Genomic DNA, 13,971 nt, shown 5'->3' on the forward strand with positions numbered 1-13,971 from the left:
GCGGTGCCCTCGGCTGCGTCACTGCCGCCGCCTTCCCAATACTGACGTCACAGACGCAATGTTGCCGATAATTGTGGGAAGCCAGGAGGGCGTTTGCAGACAATATTTAAAATTCATTTGCAAACAAACTGCGCATGTCTCAAGCCTGTAATTTGGTATAAATGACGGAAACGTGCAAAGGAACGTACCCATGGAGCGAATTTCATTGAGATCCATTGACCTCGAAAAATCGCCGGAGTTGGCCTTTAAAGAAATAAGCTCTGTGCACAACTGGTTATAATGGCCGTCTTCACTTTCACCACCTTTATCGTGGATTGTTAAATGACAACCATCATTCTAACGCACTACGGGCTCTTTCTCGAAGGTAGTAGCAGATGCTCTCCCCACCCGGCGCCGGCGTAAGAAGACAATGAAACGCTGCGCGCGGCGTTCCGTCGCCGCATCACCGCTCGCACCCCTCTCCTGCTTCTCCCACCTGTCTCCCTCTCCCTGTGCTGCGCGCGCCGCACACTCACTCGCTTAGTCGTTCCCGCCACCGAGCGCAGCAGACGCTCTCCCCACCCTACCGCCTTCATGAAAGCCAGCAGCGATATCAGGCGCATAGTCGTTTGCGTCCCATTTCTAAGAAGCTTCGCTCATCGGTTGTATTCGTACACGGAACTGCTAGTTTTATTTCGGAAATGTTAACCATGATTACCAACGTATATTCATGACCAAAGAAACGAAACCCGTGATCGTGATCAAAGTTATATTTAGGTTAAAACGGTAATCTGGGCGAGTTGATAGTGAAGCCACGTGCACAAGCTTGCCTAGGTCTCTCAGATAGAAAGTAAATTTATTACCGAGCCCAAAGCTTTTTACTCTCTTTGCTTTCTTCTGTTCGCCAGCCGGAGTACAAAAGGACGCAACAGCTGGGACCCCAATATCCCAACGGCTTGGGGTCCCCAGGGCCGGTATCTGTAGCGATGCCTCTTCATGCTCTTTGCTCTTGACTAGTGGTCCGAGCACGTCTGGCCGCGTTATCAACTGGCTCAGCCGGTCGTGGGTGGTGGATGATTAGACTAGCATAACCCATCGCTACAAAATACCAGCCCAGTTCTGAAACTCTGTTTAGGTTTGGGACCGCAAGAGGATAGCGTCTCGCTTGCGCATGCAAGTTGCTTGGGATCCAGCAAAAGCGAATCAGACGTTGGGGCTGTTGGGGTTCTTGAGTTTGCAAGCCGCTTGCGTCGCCTAATCATGAAAACTCTCCAGTCAGGAGCTCAAAAATGTGCATACTCAATCGCATTGAGTTGTTGCCAATGCGTGTTTGCAAAACGCAAGCCTGGATTCAATTTCAAACTCCTTTATTTTTTTCTCTCGATGCAGATATCCCCCACCTATTCCAGGAAAATGGGAACCACGCCCAGGCTCTTCAGCAAGTACTGCTATTTATATTGCTGAAATATCGTCAAGACAATTTCAAAGCAGCAATGAAAAATGAAATTCCGTCGCGGTGCGACAGTAGCCAGGTATTTCTGGACTGAGAAAAAATTAAGGGGTCTTCCTTTGTAATGCGATGATGACCACTGTGCAGGTATCGACATAATAATATCTGGGGTTTAACGTCCCAAAACCACGATATGATTATGAGAGACGCCGTAGTGGAGGGCTCCGGAAATTTCGGCCACCTGGGGTTCTTTAACGTGCACCTAAATCTAAGTACACGGGCCTCAAACATTTTCGCCTCCATCGAAAATGCAGCCGCCGCGGCCGGGATTCGATCCCGCGACCTTCGGGTCAGCAGTCGAGCGCCATAACCACTAGACCACCGTGGCGGGCAGGTATCGACAAATCATCCAGCTGGGAGCTCATGCAAAGTAAAAAAAAGATAACCAGAAGAAAGAGAGAATTTGCAGTTACTAATGATGACAACAATGCATGTCGTTAGGGGGGGCTTTGGAATAATTCTGACTACCTAGCGTTTTTTCACATCCACCTAAATCTATAGTTTAATTTACACTTACACGAATTCTTGTCTCCATCGAAATGCGGCCGGAAATCGGCTGTGGCTACAGCCTCCGCAGTCACTAAGTTACCACGGCGAGCGCACGAAGTCTTCGCGTGCGAATGCAGATGTTCTATTTTATTGAAGAAGAAAACAAAAAAGTTACAGTTTCGCCGCAAGGGCGAATCAGTGAATGCGATAGCAAGAAATTAGAATGTCACACGGAGAACAGCAAGCTACTCGAAACTTGCAGCGCGCCGCTGATGCGCAAAGAAGGACGCTCGAAAAGAATGCACAGGTATACACAGAACAAGCGCGAACTAACAACTGTCGCAGTTGTTACGTCTTCGTGTTTTTTTTTTTTTTTTTTACCAGCGCGCTGCAAGTGTCGACTATGCGGAACCAGATGCTCTTTTTCTTTTAAATGGACCGACAACTCATTTTTCTCGACCCAGTTTTTTACGGCGCGACAGGAATAAGCTCACCCTTCGTAGCGTTTGTAGCTGCAGGTCGATGGATCTCAATGAAATTCGCTGGGTACGTTCCTTTGCACGTTTCCGTCATTTACAAGGGCGTCCGCAGAACTTTTTCTAGGGGGGTGCATCAGCAGAGGGCGGGGGAGGGGGAGGGGGGCAAACAGCATAGGTAGCTTTTGTTTCATTGCCGTGACATGACCGGCAAGATTCGTCCATAGCAGTATGTAACGTGCAAAGTTGGCTGGTAATCCTGAATGATGTTTCACGCGGATATGCGGGACTGGAGTGTGCTAATCAAGCTGTGTAGCTTACTGCTACTGCATAGAAACTTACTATCCAAAATTCCAGGGGGGGGGGGGGGGGGGGGCAGCTGCCCCCCCTTGCACCCCCCTCCGGACGCCCATGGACTCATTTATGCTAAATTACAGGCTTGAGACATGCGCAGATTCTTTGCAAATGAATTTTAAAGATTGTCTGCAAACGCCCTCCTGGCTTCCCACAATTATTGGCAACATTGCGTCTGTGACGTCAGTATTGGGAAGGCGGCGGAAGTGACGCAGCCGAGGGCACCGCTAACTTCGGCCGCTACAGCGAGCGTCTGCTGAGCTGGCCGAGACACTGTCAGTATCAGACGCGTTGCATTTCCCGTTCCTTAATCTCTCGTTGTAGTACGTATACCGCTGAAGCACTCCATACAGATGCTTCAGCGAAGCTGAAACGTGCGGCCAATGTGTTTACCACAGGGTTAATCCAGTGGTGCGTAGCGGTGGGTAGTGGGATTTGCCAAATTTCTGTGGCTCATACCCGTTCATGATGACGATAATTTTTGTACACACCAAAATTTTTACGGCCTCTTTAAACAGCTCTTCAAAAAGTGAAGAAGCGAGTCGACGAAAGACAAGTACCAAACAATACGACAGCCTACTGACAGCCCTTTCATTTCGCTCAATTCGGGCGCTTCCTCGTAATTTCTATGAATTAGCAAGTACTTGACCGCTGACCCGAATGTCGCGGGACCGAATGCCGGCCGCGGCGGCTGCATTTCGATGGAGGCGAAATGCTAGAGGCCCGTGTACTGTGTGGTGTCAATGCAGGAGGAACACCAGATAGTCGAAATTTCCGGAGCCGTGCACTTCGGCGTGCGTCATAATCATATCGTGGTTTTGGCACGTAAAATCCCAGATATTGTTATTATTGCGGAAGGGTAGATAGCCGGGCTAGTTGGTACAGATTCATTATGAAAACTTGGTAGCGAGGACAAACGAGACGCATAAGGAGCAGGACACAAGTTTTTGTCCTGCTCCTTCTGTGTCTCGTTTGTTTGTATTGTCAAGTTTTCATAATGGATTATTTACAACGACATGATCGCATACGTATAACCCCCCTAACGTGCTCAATGGATGAGAGAATTAAACTCAAAATGCTGGTGTATTTCACTAGCGTGTTGAATTGGCCTCGGTAAATTACTGAACTGGAAGAAATGAACACTGCAAGAAGCGTAACTGCGAACCCTTGCTTGCCGACTGCACAGCGTTAGGCTGATACGCCAGCATGAGATCTCAGCCAACGGCTGGGGCATCTAGCAGTTACAACAATACGAACCCAAAGAACTGTCATAAGCACTGATTTCTCACTCATGAGCTTATTTGTAAATGTTTGGCGGCGAGGGTAAGGACATTTACATTGTTCGATTTTACAGCAATGCATTGATGGTGCCTGTTCATGCGCACTTTCATTTGCTCGCATCGCCTGAGTCAGCAGCTAATCTCTGATCGTCTTGTTGGGTCGTGAATAGATCGAACTTGTTTCAACGGGGTTCGGTGCACATTGTGGTTTTCACACTTGTCATTGTCGCTGGTAACGACCATAACCCGTTGATAGTTCAGTGGCGAATCGTATCGACTTTTTCTTCCGACCATACTGGTTGTGTGTAGGGCACTGGAGTGATCGGAATTCGCTATCGTTCATGGACATCCACTTTGGAATCAGTTCAGGCATTTAGCTAACCTCCCTGTCTTCCCGTCTTCTTCTTCCTGCCCCTTCACCTGTTTGGCTTTAGCCTACATATGGTTGATCACGGGGCGTTCTCATTCATTGAATTGATTTGTATCTTAATTGATTTGTATCTGTAGAAGCCCGTTTGGCTTTGTCCCGGGGTTTGATTTCGTGGTGGTTATTTCGACCATTGCACCTATATTTTGTAAAACGCCATTGAGTTTTTAGCATTCGAAGCGCTTACCTTTTTGGCTTTGGCTTCAGAGTGTACTGCAGTGCGGTTGTTTCGTCAGTTCAACAAAATTGTTATAAAACAGTTTTGTCACAAACAAGGGTTTCATACAAGTTCTCGGTCCTCTCACATTGCTAACTGCGTCCGCCAAAATGTTTTAAGTGGCAGGTCATGATGGCTCTGCTTGTGAAGCTCCCACATATTTGTGTTCGCCATCACGGCGGTTTGGTTTCCGGAGTGACCACCATTTTGACATCCTCCCTTAGGATCTGTTAGAGCACTTCTTTCTTTGGCTTTGACCGGCGGTCTGATCTCGGAGTGATTGCTTCACACATTGAGCGGATTTTAAATGCGAAGCATTTCTTAGCGAACCTCTGGCATTTTGAGCGTTTCTATCTATCTATCTATCTATCTATCTATCTAGCCGCCTACGTCTGGGTGCTCTCATGATCGCCTCCTTGAGTTGGTGTAGACCAAAATTTGCATGAGAGGGTAAGATGATTTGACGAATATGATTGCCGGGTCATGACATGAATAACGTTAAAATCCTGTCGCGTACGTCGTCAAACCCTTTCCACTAGACACGTGTGGCACATACCCGTTTACCACGGGCCGCGGTGTACGGGTATGCGCAGGAACGGCGAGAACAGACGTTGGTAACTTAAATGCTAGAGCGTTAAGGAAAACCAACATCGGCAGCGTTGACTCAGCGAATGGAAATAATAAAAATTAGGATCCCAGCAGGAATCGAACCCAAGCATTCCGCGTGGCAATCAGGTATTCTACCACTGAGCCACGCGAGGTCTATAAACTGGCGTGGAAAAACAGCCTACGCAGGCGTACTATTGGTGATACGTCAATTGTGGTTGTGGTGCTGGCTGTCTAATTTTACAAGACAGCAATAAACACTGCATGATACTCCTACGATGTGTACTCCTACGATACAGGCGTCATATCAGATGAACGTCTGTAGTTCCAGTGTTGGCTCCTCTTTTATAGAAGTCTAATAAACATTACATTTCTATTCCTATGATTCAGGAAGCTATATTGGAGCATTGCTCGACCCCGGAGGAATACATTAACGAATGTTACATATGATATCCACATCACAGCACCGTAAAGTGCACTTCGTCCACCAGAACGACGCAGTGTCCTCTTCATTTCTTACGAGGCTGGGCGATGGCCTCATGCTGACCGAAAATGATGCGAGAATAATTGACAGCCGCTTTGTAGACTAGGCTACGTAGGCCACATACGCCCAGGTAGTCTACGAATACGACAAACACCGTCCACTGAAGTCTACGTAACACTATCCAGGCCTACCAGCCTTGACGGCCTATACCTCACCAACACGAAGGGTGGCTTCAGGTTCGGACATGTCGCTGGCTCTGTCGACAGATAATTTGTCGGCGAAATGACCGAGGCATCCACCAATTCTAACAGCTCTACTATACCACATACTTCAATACACATGGACCCCTCGTCACCACGATCACGACCGGATCCTATAACAAGTCACGACCAGCTGTTGGTGCTCACTGATCATGGTGATGATGCCCTTGTTCCAGAACTGTCAAGAACTTCTTGCACACATGCACACGGGTTCGTGAAAAGTGCGTGCGTTTTCGGGACACGTATAAGCACTACATATCACCTTACCTTTTCTGATTTTGGTAATACCCGCGTTGCCATTGGCTGCGTTACCCAACCGTAAACAACTGGTTATATAACCATATGCGGCTCTTCAACATATATATGTGTGCGTGTAAAATATATACAAATCTTTAGCGTCATTTTGTAACGTGTCGCTCAGTAAAAAAAGTTACGCCACAGTCACCTACCCGCCACATGCTTCGCATAACATCGACTCCCACGGTACGTGGGATCTGCCAAATTTTGTTGTATAATGATGCTGGTATGGGAAAGTTTGAAGTGCTCGTTTGGTGTTGCTGTTAATCTGACATGTTTCTTTCATGTATACTCTCTTGTAGGGCGCGAGAGTTTCATACATGGCCTCTGTTTCTTTGCATGTCGCTCATCACAAATTTAGAAGCTCAACACGCCGCTTGAAAAAGTGCGCAATGTGAATAAGTGGGAAATGGGTGGGTGTCTACCCTCACCAACAAACTCTGGCCAATGCAGAGGCTTCCATGTTTTGAGACTCGCAATAAAGCTGGTTCGTGGTGCTAGCCCACCGTGCTCGTAATTTATCCAGTCTGAATTATTCCGCTTTGATGAATGCAAGCATCCACTTTGAAGTGCCGTGCTTCTCGGTCTGTGTACTCCCTCCGCTGTTTGTACAGGTAAATACGCGCACTAAAATATCAAAGGTCTTTGGACCATGGAACCCTACAGAAATTGTTGCTATCAGACTCTACACACAGTCGGGCATCGGATCAGCATATTGCTTTGTCGAAGTGGGCCACATGGATCTTTGGCCTGTGCAACTCTTATGTCAGTTGTTTGTACATCGGACTGTTTCTCCACTGTGGCTGTTTGTTAATCGCCTCAAGGACGCAGTGGTTAAGTTCAGCAATTTAACTACGTGTAATTATTCGCGTGATTTTAGGCCATTGTAACCATCATTGTAACCATCCATTGTAACCCAGACATTGTGCTCTTTGGCCACACCTGGCCCTCGCGCCACAATAACCCACGAATCGTAATCACCAGTAGCGTGGATCCGGTTAAATCCCAAGGGGGACGCATATCTTGCCATAGCGGCCATTTTGTTTTTATTTTTATTTATATAAATATTAACATCATGCTTTGAAATAAAATGTAAAAAAAAAAACAAGCATGTGTTCCCAGCTCATGTAATTGCATTGTTCTATTGAGTATAATAATTATAAAACTTTTTGCTGGGTTAGTTGGTGCATAGTTATCATACAGGAAAGTGACCCAACACCACGATATGTTTATGAAGGACGCCGTAGTGGAGGGCTCCGGAACTTTCAACCACCAGGGGTTCTTTAACGTGCACCTAAATCTAAGTACACGGGCCTCAAGCATTTTCGCCTCCATCGAAAATGCGGCCGCCGCGACCGGGATTCGATCCCGCGACTTTCGGGTCAGCAGTCTAGCACGCCTGTGTTTGAAACCGAAGGAAAAAATGAAAACACGTGCCACACCTTGGGGTTCTTACAGAAGTGCAAATTTATTTTGCAAAGAAAAATCTCGTGACCCAAGCCTGCGTGCGCTTCATCACACTTCTCATTGCCCACAAGCGCTTTGAATGCGTCCTCAGCTCCCTCGGGGACCCCAGCAAACCGCCTCAAGATATCGATGGCGTCTATCACCGTGGCTTGGAGTGGGCACAGGAGCTTCGGGGTCTTCCGCATCTTCCATGTGTTCCGACTGCTCTTGCCATGACTAGGGCGCGTAGATGCTTAGCGTTAGAGCGCACTCTCGAAGAAAAACTTGTCTGTGTCAAAATTGGAAATAAATCAACACTTTTTGACCCATTTATTTCAGGGAAAACTTCGTTAAATCGGGTTTGGTGGCCAAGCCAGTTTTGTTAGTTCGGGTCGATCACAGCACTGAACCCTATAGGTACCAGTATTCGTTCACCGGTACGTAACGCTCACCACTTTTGTTTACCCCGCACATGCGTCTGGGAGAGCGAGCGATATTCAGAGCTAGCGCGACCAGTTAGGTTCCGGCAAGCCTAGACACGAAGATCGGGCACCGGCCGATATGCGGACGATATTTCGATCTGTTTCCTGGACGGAGAATGACTCCCTGTTGAACGTCACAAACGCAATTCTCCTTCGCTTTCGCATTGCAGTGACCTGCAATGTCGACAGTCTTGGCTGCGGAATATTTTTGGTAAATATACAAAAGGGATAGAAGCAATGGCTTACGTGCGATAGAGCCAATAAGTCCAGCTTCGTGTATCAGGTACGTACAACAGTTACGTTTATAAAGTCTGTCTAATCTGAGTACATATCGTGTTACCACTCTGCGGATTTTTAAAAGCCCGAAATTAATAGAACTTTCGTCAAAATGATGTTGCATGAATTTGCTGATTCCAATTTGTTGCTCTCTTGGACATATTACGATGCGAGAAATGAAGCGACTTATTTCGCCGCAAGGCACGTACATTTTTGGGGAATTATGAAACTAGCGCCTCATATAAGACAAGGGCTATCAAAACTGGGTTAAAAATGCACCGTTTGTTTGCCTATTTTAAACAACACGCGTTTTTATACGTTGGAGCTCACGAATGTCGTCAAAAACTCTTGAGAATGCAAATCTCGAAACTTACGTCATTCTCAGCATCGATTTAAAATGGATATCTACGAAGTCAACTGATACAATTCGTCCATTGCAATGTGCGCCGTAAAGAAATTAGTCTGTGGTAGAATACTCGACTGCACTGTAACTAGCGAATCTTTGTTAATTTGTGAAATATTCACTCTGATTTCTCGTGCAAATTATGTACGCATTTGGGAGTAATCTTCCGCAAGCAGTAGAATTGTACATGCAACGGGTGGAAGCAGCGGTGGCTCAGTGGATACTGTGCTCGGTGGTGGTGGTGGTAAACATTTTATTCAAGAAATTCACAAGAGGACTGCTGTGTGCCTGAGTGGCAGTCCCTAGTCCGGGACGCCATTGGAGATGGCCGCTGCCCGGGCGCGCGCCACCAAGGAGCGTTGCGCATACAAGGTGGAGCAGCCGAGCAGGTACTCCTCCCAAGCCTCTCTAGTTGGGATGGGGAAGGGGGATGAGAAAGAAAGTGGAGTTGCAGGACACGAAGCCACAACGTGAAAGGTGTCGGCGAGGACCTAACAAGTCGGGCACGTGCCAGAGATTTCCGGGATGAAGTGCCGGGCGACCGCCGGACTAAGGAAAGTATTAGTCTGAAGGCGGCGTAGTATTCGTTCGTCTGTTTTCGCCAGACCGCGAGCAGGGCCAGGGTAAAGTCGACGCGAAGTGCGATAATAATCCAGAATATCACGGTAGCGTGTGAGCCTCGAGTTTCCAGGATCCGACTCAGGGCATGGAAGGGCAGCGGCCCGGAAGAGAGAAGCGCGGGCAGCGGCATTCGCCGCCTCGTTGCCGGGAAGTCCTGTGTGGCCTGGAGTCCAGACTATTCTTACGGAGTGAGGGCTAAAGCGCCAGGAGGCGGCTTGAAGGAGACGAGCAGCCAATGGGGTGATGGAACCCTGGATATATCGAGAACAGGCTGAGCGCGAGTCTGTCAAGGTAGTGTGAGTGGTGGGGTGGGAGGCGGCCAAAGCGATGGCAACCTCCTCTGCATGAGTTGCACTATCGGCTCTAAATGAGAGGCCGTCGACGTGGTGACCTTCTGTGATCACAGCGGCCGTGTAGTGATCCGAGGGGGAAGGGCCCGAGACGTCTACATAAAATACGCCGGGGCGATCGGAGTGACGCGCCTCAAGGGCAGCAGTGCGCGCGTGCCTTCGACCGGAGTGTTGTTCGGGGTCCATGTTGCGGGGGAGTGGCTCCACCCATAACTTCTGGCGCCAGATTTCCGGTACTGGGGATGGAGGTACCGGGTCAGAGATTGTGTCTGCTGACCCGAAAGACGCGTTTTCGATCGCGGCCGCGGCGGTCGCATTTCGATGGAGGCGAAATGCTAGAGGCCCGTGCACTGTGCGATGTAATTGTACGTTAAAGAATCCCAGGTGGTCTGAATTATCCGGAGCCCTCCACTACGGAGTTTCTCACACCCCTAGTAACTTTGTGACGTTAAACTCAAACCATGCAACCGGTGATTCTTTATAAACAATATTAACTATGAAAAGAAACACCTGTATATAACAGCATCAGCTGCTATAAACGAACCTATAAATGCACCCGCAGATTTCCAAAGGCTCTCTATAGATGCTAGAATGCTCGCAATGGTCGCTGGAATTAGTTCGTATTCCAAAATTAACAATTAGAAATTTTTATAGGGCTTTTTAGACCAGCTGTCGCAGCGCTAACAATATGTATAAAGATTGGCAAGATATCAATATTGTTGTTTATCATGGCGCCAAGGTTCTGTCAATATTTGTCTCGCTACTATGCACATGGAGTGTATACTTACTGTCTAGAAAGCGTCACACCTATGAATTCAATCTTCTTGTGAGGATTATTTGTATACACTGTTATGAGCATAATTTCTCATTAGCTTTTTTCTAAATCACCAGAGTGATGGGGACGAAGTTGTCGGGTAACTACAGCCAAATTGCTTCTGCGTTAAACGTCGTTCATTAGGACGTCACAGCCGTTGCTTGCCATCATCGTTAGATTCTTTCATAATTTTTGTATTACAAACTATGTAAGAAAAACTCTATAAATGGCTGTTTATTAATTATTGTATTCTCTGAGCAAGTTGCGAAAGTTGAGAATCCATGAAAAAAATTTTTTTTAGGGGCGAAGCTCCTTAAGGCGGCACCCGTTCGTCCCTCGTCGTGGTCGTAGTAGTGAGTAACAAGTCTTACGCTTTGACCTCCAAGGTGGTGCCGGTGGGAGATTTCTCCTGTGCGTTGTTGAACAATAAAAAGTTCGCAGCGTGCGCGTTAACTAAAAGCCGAATTCTTCTGTCTCTCATTCCCCATTAGCAGCCATTGGCATGTTCCAGTAGGAAACGTTAGTAGAAGTAGAAGTGTAAGTGTTAGCTAAAAGCCGACTTCTTCTGTCTCTCATTGCCATTAGCAGCCATTGTTTACCTCCAAGATAGTGCCTGGTGAGATTTCTCCTGTGCGTGATTAAACAATAAAAATTTTGTTCAAAACGCCGTTGATTGATGAAATAAACCAACGAAAGACGCCAGATGTTTTGTAAAAGCAGAACGAAAGAACGCCAGATGTTTTTAGTAGTTGTATTTAGCCACCTCGCCCGATCGTCAACGGGCGAGGTGGACCGGCAACGGCGCGAGGACCCTGCCGTACGAGAGTTAAATCACACTAAAAGACATACTTTGCGGGCGATACACTCTAGTGAGCTTTCAACTTTTCGTCTTAATGTACATGATAAAGAAATTATTTCTACGAAAAACGCAAGGCACACCTTGAGCAATATGTTTGGTTTTGGGACGCTAAATGGAACCATGAGGCGATGCGAAGCCGGAGCACTTGCACGATCGCGTTCCGTTGGCTTTCGTTGGGCATGCTACCGACCTCGCGTCGTGGAACGCGCGTCCTGTCTTCCCTCTAGCCTTGCCTTTAATTCGCACAGGGCGAGCGGGGAATGCGGTCGCTCTTGGCGCTCTTTCGCTCGGGAGCGGACTTCTTCCTTGCATTTCACCGATCACAAGTGATAATGAAGGGACCACGTAAACCAACAGTACAATAAATGTTTGATGTTTAATATATACACGATGTTTCACACTCTTTATATTATGTACTGGGCGCATTTCACGGAAGAGTTTCACGGTTTACAGATGATTCCCTCCGTAGCTTCGCCCCACTCATCATCATTCACCCCGTGGATATGCTGTGATTTTGTGTGTCTGTGTGAAGCTTAAGAGTACCGATTCTTGTTTGGTCTCAGTTGCGTCTTGCATAAATTATTTTACTGCTCAGTAGAAAGCTACAATCGTATTAGTTTTCTCAACCATGTAGCGCGCATCAGGGGTGTCGCGCTGCATATCTCTGAGCTGAGACAGAACGGAGTCATCTCACACTCGCGCGTCACGTGCATCGTTTTCTGCTGTACGGACGCTTACACTGGATGAAAGAAAAGAGAACAGTCAAGCTGTACGTTTCTGTCATTTGGCTATCTTTGTTTACAGCGCTTTTACAGCGCCTTCCGAGAGGATACACACGGACGACCGTGAACCGGGCGAGCTGCAGCCAATAATGCGAGATTGGCAAATGTTGCTGGACGTGGACGCGCCCAGTGTCGGAATGAGCGACCCTCGGCCGATAAGCCCGCTCGTCTCCAAGGGCATTTTCGCACTTTTCTCGTGTGCAGGCGAGGGATTTGCGTCACCGTCCGCAATGCGTGTGTCACATGTACAAGCTGAAGATTGGCTGCATCTTACCTGATGGTGTACAGATAATTAGTAAAGCCGGAGGCTTCTGTCAAGATTCGCTTACCCTTCTTTATTGTTTGTTTACACTCACGCGTCGAAAGAAATACACAAGCCGGAGCGCCGCAAATACTGCACACCTTGTACCGCCCGACGGTCTATGGATAGGATTAATGAGGTCGTTAATTGCACAATTAAGCGATAAAAGTGGGAAAAAACATGAAATTGAAAGACGCATTTCGGTGTGAAGGCGCACACCGGGAAATACTCTATTTAGGGCCCGTAGAGCCTATATGTTTGAGGTCGCTTCTATACCTCGCTAGGGGAGACGCTGGTATAGTGATACATATATGAAAGCTAATGGGCTGCATGCGTCAGATTCAGTGACAGGTGGTCATGCATCAGGCACTGCCGGTGCCGCGGCTCCATTACGTACTTTTGGCGGGTGGTCTGAGAATGGAACGCACATATATCTGGGCACACGTTACTATAGATAAGTTATGAGCGCGCACGTGTGTGGCATAGCTGAGAAGAGCCCGAGGTCATCGTCGCCAAGCTTCTGAGAAAAATGCTGCGACACTTGTAGTGTTAAGCTGTTCGGTAGCCGGTGCGGTAAGGCGATGGATATGCCGAAGGGCCACAACCTTCACTGTTACTCGGTGAAACACAAACGCACAAATAGATGAAAACGTGGATTGTGTCTCAATAGAAAAGACACCGGTACATGTCATCCAAGACGCGTTGCAGTGAATTAAAGTGGAGCGTTCTACTTCGTACTGGTTCGTTAACCGTTGAGGGTCGTTTTTTCTTTACTTTTTTTTACTTCAGGATTTGTGAAAATACTCGCTTTGTTCTTACTTCGAAGACATGTTTTGAAAGAGAACACGAAAATCCTCTGAAAAGCGCACTAACGACGCACGTGGAATATTATAGCTAGCGAAGGTGAAACAACATACTTCTGAATATACCCGAAGGAAGTTCTTTGTGAGGTACATGCGAGTGATTATAGGAAACCAATTGTGGTAGCTCAGTGACTACCGCGTTGCGGCTGCGGACCGCGATGTAGCGGATGTGATCGCAGCCGCGGCGGCCGTATTTCTATGGGGGCAGAATGCAAAAACAATCGTGTGCTGTGCATTGAGTGCACGTTAGAAAAACCCACGTGGACAAAGCTAATGCGGAGTTCACGACGACCTCCATCGTAACTCAATTTGCGGTTTCCGGACGTTAAATACCACAATTTCATTTTGATTTCGCTCAAGCGGTTGTTATTGAGCCTTCATGATCGGCATTTATA

This window comes from Rhipicephalus sanguineus, chromosome 1 (assembly GCF_013339695.2).
Source record: "Rhipicephalus sanguineus isolate Rsan-2018 chromosome 1, BIME_Rsan_1.4, whole genome shotgun sequence".
In the NCBI taxonomy this organism is placed as follows: Eukaryota; Metazoa; Arthropoda; class Arachnida; order Ixodida; family Ixodidae; genus Rhipicephalus; species Rhipicephalus sanguineus.